This window comes from Hyposmocoma kahamanoa, unplaced genomic scaffold (assembly GCF_003589595.1).
Source record: "Hyposmocoma kahamanoa isolate Upper Pololo Valley unplaced genomic scaffold, ASM358959v1 192, whole genome shotgun sequence".
Classification (NCBI taxonomy): Eukaryota; Metazoa; Arthropoda; class Insecta; order Lepidoptera; family Cosmopterigidae; genus Hyposmocoma; species Hyposmocoma kahamanoa.
The window spans coordinates 1476039-1489034 of record NW_020653719.1 but is presented as its reverse complement, the minus strand read 5'-3'; the positions used below and the strand labels follow the sequence as shown (position 1 = coordinate 1489034).

The following is a 12996-nucleotide window of genomic DNA, read 5'->3' as shown; positions in this document are numbered from 1 at the left end:
AAGTAAAAAACGCACAGAAGCTAACAAATGCTGCTGCTACTTTAGGAGTATGACATCAAGATGATGTCGGTGTATATCCCACGACTGAAGACGCACTCAAAAATAACAAAATGTATCCCTTACGTACGAGAGCTTATTTTACTTTACGTAAAGAACACATAACGAGTATTATTCTCATATTAATCATCACGAGGGAATGGGTAAATCAAATTATGCCAATGGTATCTGTATCCGATACAGTGTTTGATGTATTAATAACATCGAAAGTAGTTTAGTAGCAAAGTGCTCCTTATGAAGGAGCACCTAACGTATTTCTGCCGCCAAGCAGTAACGCTCCGTTTCGGTTTTGAAGGGTAAGGATGCCGGTGAAATTACAGGCACATGGAACTTTCAACTTATGTTTCAGGGTGACGGGTGCAGTGGCAGTACTCTCAGATCTTTGCAATTTAAAGCCAGCACTGCAACTGTTGCGGGCAGGCGACTTGGACCTTTTCAAGGCGAGAGTGAACGGGCATTATTTAGGTGTGCATGCTACATCGTCGACCACATCACCACTTTCCATCAAGTGAGATGGAGGTCAAATGCGCACTTATATCTTATAAAAATGGATGGCGTTATGAATGGGCGTGTCCTGTTTTGGTATCCTAAAAAAACACAAGAGCATGGTTAGCATTCATTTGTGGAAGCAATAATAATATCAATATTCAATACCATGTTCAATGTGTTAATGAATTTCAATCCTGCTTTCACGTAATTAAATTATTATACCCTTACAAAGTGCGTGAGCACTTTGTTTCGTAGCGTGCCAATTATGTGATCGTGTTTCAGTTGACTTTGTTTCTGTGTTATTAATTACATTAGGTCGCATCCTTGGTGTCATCTGCAAAATGACGACATTTCAGGAGAGAGGTTTAATTAAAGATTCTATAAATGAAATAAGTCGATAACTTTTTACGCTTTGAATACGAGAGTTATAAAATGTCACATTATATATAATTTGTTTCATGAAGTACGTATTATTTTTCATGTGATAAAAGCACTTTTGAGTAACGATCACATGTGCCTTTATTATACCAATGTTACGTAGTATAGGTGTGGGCGTTTTGATGTGAATTTTATTAGTTATCAGATCGCAAAACCAAGCTTGTGTCCCTGTTCCTCGACCCAAGCAAAATGAATTATATTAGTACGGGAAAAGTTTGAATATATATAGTAGTATATAGTATACATGGTAGTATAGACTCCTAAGTCACTACATGCTCACCACCGTTGTAAGTGCTATAATCAATGATATTAAATGTTGGAATAAAAAGGTTACTTATCGCACAAATTACTGTCATATCGATGCCTTACTTTCAAACTCGTATCTTATATAGAGCGATTATTCAAGAGATAGCAAAACTTTCTATTTATTTTAAATTCCTTATTAAGGTTGTTAATTTGCATTACTTTAAGAATAGGTAAAATCCAGTGTGTGAATATGAAGGAAATGTGATGTGAAATGAGACTGCAAAATTTGTATATACAATGTGCTTAAGATACGAGTTTGACAAAGTAAGGCGATAATATGTAATATTGAACAGACCTTTTTATAAATGGTTTTTTTAAGAAACCAAGTTACGGGAAGAACAAGTCATATGTCGGATGATAAGCGACACGCTTTAAATCGCAAAGGCCTAAGGGGCACTGCCATTGCGCCCGTCATCCTGAGACATAAAGTTGACAAGTCTCATGTGCCTGTAGTTGAATCTTAAAAAAAACCTTATTATACCCTTTAAAACTTAAAAAAATGCTCACGTTACTCCTTGGCGACAGATATAGGTAAGGTGGCACAAGAAGCTCTCCTGCTACTAAAATCTACTGCGATTACAGAGACATCTACAAGTTTCAAAACACGTTTTATATACGTACTAAATAGATTTTTTTTAAACGTATTATTCCATCTCCTGTAAAGATTTAAAAAGTGGACATAGAAGGTTTCAGGAGTGAAATGACACTATAGAAATCGAATAGACGTCTATGTCTAACTGTTTGTCGCTCACTGATGATTTTTGTGAACTATTTGGCACAAAGATGGAAAATAGTGGTCCAATTACAGCCGCGTAGTATTGAAAATTCAATATGTCATTTTGGGGACTTGTTTTTAGAGTAAATTTTGTTTCAATGTCTCCAAATGAAAGCTTGTTAAAGTATGATTACAAAATATGCATGAAACTTACATAATTTATTCCTTGTATAATATAATATCAGTGTTTTACTTCTAATAATTTATTTGGTGTTCAAAACAATCAGGCATAATAAATTAATTTTGAAAGAAATATGGTATAAACTTCCCATACAACTCATCTTAAATATAAACGCACACATAACGCACACGCTCAACGTAGCCTCACAATATGGCAAACCCTGTGTCGCGGGTGCCATGAACACATACATAGAGAACAACAAATTACACCCAAACTCACGAGAGAAATAAATGTAGGCCTTACAAATATTTATCCCGGCATGGGAATCGAACCTAGGACCTCTGAGTGGCATGGTAACCGTTCGGCCACGTAGGCACTTAATCTAGGTCCTAATTAGCTCCCTTCTCTAAATATAAAAACATGATTGATTGCAACATTTCTGTGTCACGTGACTGTTTCCTTACTCACGGCTCTGAATCATTTCATAATGTACTTATTCATCTCATATATGTATTTTCGCAGGTACCAATACCCTTATTGAAGTGGATGGGGATCGAACTGCACTCAAATGCAACACTTTCCACTCAGACAAAAAGTAAGTACGGCCTCATTAGTACAGTCTGTGCTTATATGCAGTGTTGAGAGCTCTCGATGGATCCTTCATCCTTCTCCAGCTTTTGTTTCTCGTTATTCATTCCATGATACCATGTTTACTTTATGTACTCAGCGAGTAAAATGTAATTTTACAAAACAAGACAGGTAGATCCCTCAGTAAAGGCCCGTTTATACGAGTAAAGCCGTTAATCAAGTGGATATTAATTGACTAATGAGAATTCTTGTTTCGAAGAAAAGGCATCAATTAAACAAAAGGCAATTAAATTTTTATTGAATGTCAGAATGTTTCACCACCAGGAATTTCAATTATTTTTTGTGAAATTACTCCACTCGTTTGTTATAATTATTAAAACAAAGATCGAACATTAGAAAACATTCCTTTGATCCGGCCGGATGTGAACCGACGTCTTCTAGTAAACCGTGCCAGATGCTATACCAATTAAGCCACGGAACGAACCAGCCGACCTCACGAATTTTTTATACGCTTATTGTCTGATCATTGTATTTCGTTTTCAACGACTTTTTAACATTAACGCCATCTATGAGAAATTTTTGAAATACTAAAGGTAGTTTGGAATTAATTCAGATAAGTCGGTCGTAGTGCCTAAATAGTTGTGGTTCCAGCTTTGAAATGAGAATACGGAAGGCTCCGGCCACAAGATTAGTAGAGAAGAAACCAAAACGGGCCTATATAACTACGAAATTTTATTAGTAATTAATGTAAAGTTTTACAATAAAGAAATGAAGGTGTTTTATGTTTTGTGGGTACGTCAAGTCGTTTCAAGAATTTTGAAGGCAGTGATGACGTATAGAACAAACTCATATTTCCAACGGACACTTCACGCCAAGTTAATTATTTAGTCATTTTCTGTTTTTAATGTAAACATCCTTATTTTATTTACTAATATTAGGTTCCCCGAATATTGTGACAAAAAAATAAAGAAACTAAAACATAAATTCGAAAAAAAACTAATTTTGTGAAAGAAAAAATAAAGAAACAAAATAAAAAAAGAGATGATGACCAAAATATTAAGTTGGTGTAGTGTTCATTGGAGGTATCGCATGGTAAGAATAGTTAAGAAAAAGGGAATTCGACAACAATTCAAATAAAAAAAGTGGCCTGGAACCAAGAGGATGATAAAAACGTGGCATGACGATGAAGGAGGACAGCATATAGTAATTAATACAATCATCATGGATTGTATTATCTTCTGGACGATAACGACTTTACATATAAATTTGGATCATGTTTCCATATGTTACTCTAAATGTAATGTAATATACGGAAACATGCTCCAAATTTATATCTCTTATTTTATTTCAGCTTACGCTACTCAAATATTAAATAATACTTCGTGATAATATTCTACACTATTTAAATAATAGGAATTGCCACCAAAATTAGATAGAGAAAACTAACCTGAAATTTATCTACTTACTTATCTTACTAATATACAAAAATGAAACTTTTTCTGTGTGTTTCGATCTTCATGTTCATAATTCTAACAAAACTAGTGGATAGGAAATGAAACTATTTTTCCGGATTTAAATCAAATCCGGACCGAATCAATCAAACATACCGACGTTTCGGGCCCTTTACAGGTCCCATGGTCACAGTTGACTGAGTCAACCGTGTCCATGGGACCTGTAAAGGGCCCGAAAAAAACAAATATACGCGATTTAAATCCGGAAAAATAGTTTATTTCCTATGTGTAACAATCGCGAAAACCTAAGAACTCAATAAAACTAGTGGAGTTATTTCACAAAAAGTCTTAATAAATTTATTTGATCTTAAAGCGACATCTGCGTCAGTTATGATATCTGTAAAGGTATCGACTGCCGTGAGATGGTTATTCAAACAATCTCTCACTAGATGTCACTAGCGGCGACAGTGTCAGTATAAAGATCTATAACAAAAACACAGGATAATTTCGACGACTCGGTAACTGGACTTGTGGCTCAGATGTTTAGAGCAATGCTACAGCGCCATATGTATTCGTCATGTATGTATTCATAGTCTTTTTTTATAATATCAAGTGATGGGACGAACAAGTAATGCGCCTGATGGTAAGCTACACGCCTGTCCATAACAGTTGCAGTGCCACTCAGAGCTTTAAATCGCAAAGATCTGAGAGGCACTGCCACTGCGCCCGTGACCCTGAGACATAAGTTGACAAGTCCCATGTGCTGTTATTTCACTAGCACCCTTACCTTTCGAAACCGCAACACAGTAATGCTGACATTACAGCTTGGCGGCAGAAATAGGTAAGGTGGCAGTACTTCCCTGGACGAACTCTTTCACAAGGATCTCAACTGCTACTAAAGTGGACCTGATGGTATACCGGCACGAGTATTGAGGTTTTGTGCGCCAGAGCCGACTCCTGTGCTGATGCGTCTGTACCGCCTCTCTCTCAAAACGAGAATAGTTCCAGAATCTTGGAAGCTTGCAAATAAGCAACCAGTCCCCTAAAAGAGAAGCCGTGCCAACCCCTGCAATTACTGACCTATCGCCATTACTTCCATACTCTGTAAGGTATGAGAAAACTTTTGGATAACAAGCTGCTATCATACCTTGAAACAAACGACCTACTCAGTGATCGTCAATATGGTTTTCGCCGGGGACGATCGGCTGGGGATCTTCTCGTGTATGTTACGTACTGCTGGGGCGAAGCCATGAAGAAACACGGCGAGGCTCTAGCTGTGTCATTCGATATCTCAAAGGCCTTTGACAGGGTTTGGCACGCAAGTCTGCTGAGCAAGTTTCCCGCTTACGGCATTCCTGCTGACTTTTGTAGCTGGATATCAGCTTTCCTTGATGAACGGTCAATCAGAGTAAATATTGAAGGCTGCTCGTTTGTCTTGATGGCTATCGATGCCGGAGTTCCTCAGGGGTCAGGGGGCCTACTATAACCTTTCCAAAAGCAATCTTATTTCAATATAAGCTTAAAGTAAGCTTATTATAATATTACTCATATTCTTACCATGACGAACCTGTCAACCAAGTAATCGACTCTTAGTACCTAATGTTATTTACATTCAGAGAATTTTGACCGCCAAAAAAAGAAAAGTGTGTAATAATAAAATCTATTAAAATTACGTTGTTTTCAATAATTATTCCGCATTTTCATGAAGAAAAATAAATAAAACAAGAGTCTTGATAGTTACGTTGATAATTCGGAACTATAGCCTAGTGTGAACAGTTAGTTTCGCCAAGGAGCGTATAGATGACGCTGTTATAATTTTACCAAATAAACATCGCGTATTTTTATTTAAGGAAAAATTATTTACTATGTCCTAATAAATAAATATAAACAAAATATTGAACAGATATATGTAAATAAATATGTTCAACTTAATTTTTAATCATTATAATCAAATCAATATTGAGACAATAAAACTGAAAGTAATATTGTTTCCTTACAAATCAATATTTAGACACTAAATTCGTAAATAATATTGTTTCCACTGCATCCGTGTAACTATTTTAAGATTGCTAAATTTCACATAATAGCAATATTACTTTAATGTTAAAGTCGCGTCATAGTACGAACTGAGTGAATGAATAGTCACAAAGCTGCCAATAAAACATCATAGTTTTAACATTACAATAAACTTACTTTAAGCGCGTTATGGTACGAAAAGTCAATGTAAGGTTTAAAGTAATATTGTTTTAAGAGGTAGTGGTAGGCAACAGGCCCTAACCAGAACCAATTTCTTATGGTAGGCCCCCAGTTCTCTCTGCGACTCTTTTCCTGCTACACATCAATGACCTGCTAGTCCCAGGTATTGTTGGGTATACAGATGGCAGCACTGTTACGGAGAGTATCTGTCCAAAACAAAAGACAGCAGGGTAGTTATCCCTTCGTTGAGAGAGGCCATGGTGGAGCGGATGAACTTGACTTTAAGTCTCGTCTCTCAGTGGCGAGATGATAATCTGATCGAGTTCAACGCCACTAAAACTCAGGCCCGTCTATTTTCTGCTAAATGGAGTCAATTTGATCTGACTCCCACTTTTCGGGGTATATATGTATCTCTTACCGACAGCCTGGATCTCCTTGGCATAACATTGAGCGCAACCCTTAACTTTGGGGCTAATATTGATTGTAAAGCACAAATTGCAGCCAAAAAACTGGGTATCCTTAATAAGGTTAAGCGATATTTCACGCCTGGGGGTCTACTCTCGATCTCCGTCCGACATCCGTCCGAAACAATTACTGCCAAATAAGCAATACTTGACCAAATGAAAAGACGCGTGATGCGAATGAAGCTTCATACTTGACACTTGTCTTTTAATTTTGTCGAATGTTACTTATTTGACAGTAATTGTTTCGGACGAAGATCGAGAGTAGCCCCCCTAGACAGCTCTTAACTTTATATAAAGCATAAGTCCGATCTTGCATAGATTCCATCTAATCTGGAGCTCATCCCGCCCGCCCCCTTTTACCATCGGACATCCAAACGTACGGCGGGAAATCATCTATCTATCATCTTGGTCGATATTCCCTTCAGACATGCTAAGCGCTTTTCAGCATTTTTTATTACTACGCACAACCCAGGAATGGAACTCCCTGCTTGCAACTGTGTTTCCGAACTCATACAACCTAAATATCTTTAAGGTGCGACCGAATTGGCATCTTCTAGGCGAGCTAGTTCCATCGTAGATCTTATCTTTGCTCCAGAGCTAGGTAGTGGTCAAAAGCAACTTAAACTGTGAGGCGGCCAGTTTTGTCCGTTTATAACTAAAAAACCATTGAACCAATATACGTGAAATTTGGTAGGTTAATTTCGATCTAAAACAAACTGACATTTACAAACTTGTGTTGGCGGAACAAAAGAGTCTTTACAGTAATACTTCCCTGTATGCATTCGACGTACAGTCAAATTTCTTAAGCGGTTGACAGGTGACAAGATCAAATACACCTGACTACAAGAAAAACAGCTGAAATTGAGATCCGCTAACGCCACTCTCAGTATTTAGTCCTGCATTTGTTAAGGCGAGTCACTGGTAGATACAATGGTTTACGTATTTACTATTTAACAACAGTCTTATAAAAAAATGCGATACATCTATGGTCTAAAGTATGTGCATTTCACATGTGCAATGTGAAAGTGTTACACGAATGGATGTACTTTATATGATCATACGAGTATAATATCCTAAAAACAGGCTAAAATAGAAGTAAAAAACGAATTATTTAAGAATAAAATATCTAACTTTGTACATAATTTCTATGTAGAGATATTTCTCTTTAAGTAGGTGCTACAGAGAACCTGCTAAATTTTAATTCTCAACTGAAGCCCTATTAGTAATTAAATTCACATTTATCCCAAACATTTGCAAATTGCCAACCGGTTTAACGATACGCCGCGCCGCCAGCTGCCCCGTCAGTCGTGAAGTGGTTTGTAATACTAACCGAACCTCTCCACGTTTCGTCGTATTTTACGCGGATAAGTAACGTCCGAAGTAAGGGCAGAAATAAAAGCAATACGTAATATGGGTAACTAGGCATACAACACGCACGTTACACACGTAAGCAGCGCCAAGCTTAAGGATGATATGCAGTTTTGGAAGCTATTTAGCGACTGGTGATAGGCGCCCCGCGGCGCAGTGATGCAATCGCGCCGCTCGTTCAAGCGCCGGGACCGGTTCCTCGGTGTGACGCAGTTGAGACTATATATATATATAAAGTCGGCGCCTGCATGTGTCCGTTTGTGCGTACATTTTTTATTTAATATAAAATGGTACAAATGGTGGCCTTAGGGCAAATCCGCCACTGCGTCCGTTTCCTATACGAATACACACAGAGTAGACATTTCCCATTGCATCATATACAAGCAGTATAGACATAGACAACTCGTCGCGACGTCTCGTGATGTAATTACGCGACCGACGACCCGTCCGACTTTGACCCACTTCTTACTCTAATTTTCGCGTCTCACCCAGTACGCAACTTTGCTATTATACATATACACGGCTGTATGTCGTGACATAGCGACACGAAGTGCTGTTTAGTGAGAAACCAACGTTTATCCACAATCTCAATCCCACAAGGGTTTATAAAGGGTTTGTAAACACTTTGTGTTTTGCGGGCAAAATGTAAGTAAAAATTTAAATAATATTAAATTATTACTGATACAAAGAAAAGAGAAGACTCAAATCAGTATCTGTTACAAAACCGGGGCCACCGCTTGTGACCAACTGACTCGGACTTGTAGCACAGTTTGTTAAGAGCGGTGGCCCCGGTATGGCAACAGACTAAAGCTACAAATCCTGACTCAGTTAGAAAAATAGAACGCATACTTCCCGATATGGTGGGAAAAAAGATATTTATACCGTTGTACGCGGATAGGCTCAAAGGCAAAGAATCAAATATGAGAAGACCTGAATGTGGAAAATGTAAACGAGTGATCAGGGGGTCTCTAGGAGTGCTTGATAATAATTTGTGATCAAAATTAGTTTATCACCATTATTCAATATGGCTGCCATAGCAGTGGTTTTTGGCGGCAGATGAAAATTTGCTCTAATTCAATTGAAAATCAGCATGTGCGGCTTCGCAAATTATTATTAAACACCTATAGAGACTCTCTATACTTAGGTGTTTAATAATAATTTGCGGTCAAAATTTACTTTTTTCCATTTGTCAATATGGCCGCCATTATGTTAATTCTTTTAAAGTTATATGTGCCGAGGCTGTAGGCCGAGGTCTAGCGGAGGGCGAAGCCCGAAGCTTCCGCACGCCACCGTACGTAGGTAGTATACTAATTGTGAAATCTTGTATTCGTAATTTAGTCTCCCTAAATTACGAATACAAGATTTCACAATTGTTCAAAATAAGACATACTTCCCGAAGTAGTGGAAATAAGATACTTACAGCGTTGTTGTGTCTCGACCGTCTCTCTGTTGGATTCTTTTTCCTTGGAAGATATGCCAAAAAGAGAAGTATTTAGGGAAAAAATGTAAGACAATCACTCCAAATTTCTGGTCTCAAACTAGGAAAGTTCCTGTACTACGAGTACCGGAGTAATGATAATTCTGAGGGCAATGCCCAGAATACCCTGACCAGAAACAACTTAATTTTTTTTTTTCATAAATTGGCTCAAAACAGGAATCGAATCTGGAACTTCCTCATCAAGCGCCCATAGTACTAATCACTGTGCCACCGACGAGCATAAGCACACCCCGTAATCTGAAACCGACGCGCCGCAGGCCGAGCACGACCCCACCGTAGGTGGGGTATAGGGCTCGTTACTTATATTCGTACTATGACAAACCTGTCAACCAAGTATTGTATTATTGCTAAAGTGATTGAAAGAACGAATGATTTCCCAATATTGTCTATTCCTTACCAAAAATAGGAAAGAAATAACGCTATATGAACTATATAATGACATCTCTTTCTTTTGTGATGTTCTGAATCGTCTTATCGTAGTATAATGTTTAAGTACTTATTGTTATAGTACTTTATGTTATTTACATGCAGAGCAACTGTTAAAAAAAGTATGTAATAATAAAATCTATTAAATTTACCTTGTGTTCAATTATGTTTCGTCATTTTCATGAAGAAAAATAAATAAAACAAACTGAGTTTTGATAGTCACGTCGTGAATTTGGAATTATAATCCAGTGTCAACTGTTAGTGTCGCTAAGGAGCGTATAGATGTCGCTGTGATAATTTTACGACATAAACATCGCGTATTTTTACTTAACGAGAAATGGTTTCCAATGTGCAATTAAATAAAAAAATAAACAAAATATTGAATTCTGTCAATGATTTCTGTAAATGAATAAGTTCAACTTAACTTTTGATCATTACAAATCAATATTTAGACAATAAATTCGTAAATAGTATTGTTTCCACTGCGTCCGAGGAACTATTTGAAGATTGCTAAATTTGTCATAAAAACAATATTACTTTAATGTTAAAGTCGCGGCATAGTACGAACTGAGTGAATGAATAGTTCAAAGCTGGCAATAAAACATCATAGTTTTAACATTACAATAAGCGTTTTATTTAAAACGCGTCATGGTACGAAAAGTAAATATAAGGTTAAAGTAACATTGTTTTTAGAGGTTGTGGTAGGCTCCCTGATCCAAGGAATTTTTCTTTGTGTTCGAACTTTGTATCAAAAATAAAAACAAACTAGTGGAATACTGAAAAATGTGGTAGTAAAACATCATGATATTCAATAAATACATATAACGCACTATTAACTCTAATATACCAATAGATGGCGTGGTCATTAAGTTGAAATTATGTAGGAATTTTATGAACCACAATTCAATATAATTCGTAAATCTTCAATATAATGATATATTTAGAGCCATGTTTAAATTTCCAAGATACTGCAGAGCGTCGGAAAAGTTTTTATTAGCACGTGGTTTTTTCTTTTGAACTCTGCTAACGTTATAGTTATAGTTATAGTTGCTATAGCTCGCAGTTGCAACTCGTCCATGCGACGACATTTGATCTGTTATTAATTAATTGTATTGTATTGTATGTATACGTATTGTATGTAATTATTTATTAATGTTATTTAATTCTAATTAACAATTGTTGTCATTATATGGATTTGTTGTTGTGTTAATAAGTGGTGGAAAGTGATGGTCGAAGATATAGCATGTACACCTAAATAATACCTATTCACTCTCGCCTTGAAAAGGTCCAAGACACAAATTGATGAATTCTTTCACAAGGAGCTCTACTGCTACTTAAAGTATTATGTGAAAAACAACTTGAAATAGCTGACCTCTAATTGGAGTACCAGTTATACCGTAAATAAACCACTAATGCAAATTTAAAAGTCAAAAGTTAACTCTTTCAATGTCCAATTGTGCTCAAATTGTATTGTTTCACCGTAGACACTAATATTGTAATTGGTTTCTAGTGAAGCCCAATTTCATTGTTTTCTTGTATCTCAGTTTACTCCGCTAATAGTTTTCGATTGGAGAATTTTCCGCAAAATTCGTTGTAATTTTAAACTCTAATATCTTATTCAATGTTTTCATTTAATTACGCAATGGTTACGATTCGGTTTTGGAGAGTTGGAACTGAATAACATTTCGCCATTCTTGTTTTTTTACTCGATCGCTTCTCGGATGTCTTCCATGTTAAAATGTACTTTATTTTTATCTGATTTTCATTTCTTTTTATAATAATAATGGGGTCAGTAAAACAAAATGTAATGGCTCAGAGCGATCGTCGATTTAATTCCATGAGGATACGCTTAATGGAAGTTAATGGATTCTCTTAGTTCTCGAATGTCTATTTGCCATTATATTTTATTCAAGAGTAGACGGCTGGGCAATATCTTGATCATTCTTTAGATGTTAGTTACTATTACGACTCGCTGCTGGAACTGTTCCCTATTCTGCGCTTTTGCTATAATAGAAAGTAGCATATTTTGTTTTAATTACTGTAGATCGATATTTCTACGTGTCGTATAAAATAACTTATATATTCTGATTCCTGTGTTTCAGTAGGTTCTTTTTATTACTTACATTGATAAATACAGTTATTATTGCAAGAAATATTTTGTCTCAAATTAAAGAATGACCTTTTTGCCTAAAGACAGTACACTACCTGGCTTTTGACAGGACAGTTATAGTAGCAGTAGAGCCTTGTGAAAGAGTTCGTCCAGGGTAGTACTGCCACCTTACCTATTTCTGCCGCGAAGCCGTAATGTGAGCATTACTGTGTTATGATTTTCAAGGGTAAGGGTGCTGGTGCAATTACAGGCACATGGGATTTGCCAACTTATATCAGGGCGACGGGTGCAGTGGACTGCCACTGCACCCGTCGCCCTGATATAAGTTGGCCCCTCAGATCTTGTAATTTAAAGCTCTGAATAGTAGTGTAATTGTTTTGGACAGGAGTCTCGTTTACCACTAGGCGTATGAGTTGTTCGTCCCGTCACTTGATATCATAAAGATAAAAAAAATCTTTGAAAGTCCCACAATTCAGAAGTAAATCTAAGCCCCTCTCGCTGAGTGCATAAGCCGAACACGACCGCTAAGGCTAATAAAGCAATATTAGTTTTGAATTTCTAAATTATGTGAAATTCAAAATTTCGCTACTCGAAAGATCATTCGCATTTACTAATTGCCGTCACGGATTTAAAAGATGGGTAGAAGTGCATCATGAACCAGTAATAACATATTAGGGGTTAAAGTATGAAATTGCCGTTTTATTGCAAT

General features: G+C 36.7%; 1 protein-coding gene across 1 annotated transcript in view; it reads left to right on the top strand.

Moving 5' to 3' along the window:
* LOC113226523 (Down syndrome cell adhesion molecule-like protein Dscam2) overlaps window positions 1-12996 on the top strand; it is a 104714-nt gene that overhangs the window by 26933 nt on the left and 64785 nt on the right. Inside the window, exon 3 of the mRNA XM_026459171.1 lies at window positions 2709-2781. The gene's annotated coding sequence lies outside the window, so the exon portion shown is untranslated. The remainder of the gene's footprint in view (window positions 1-2708; window positions 2782-12996) is intronic.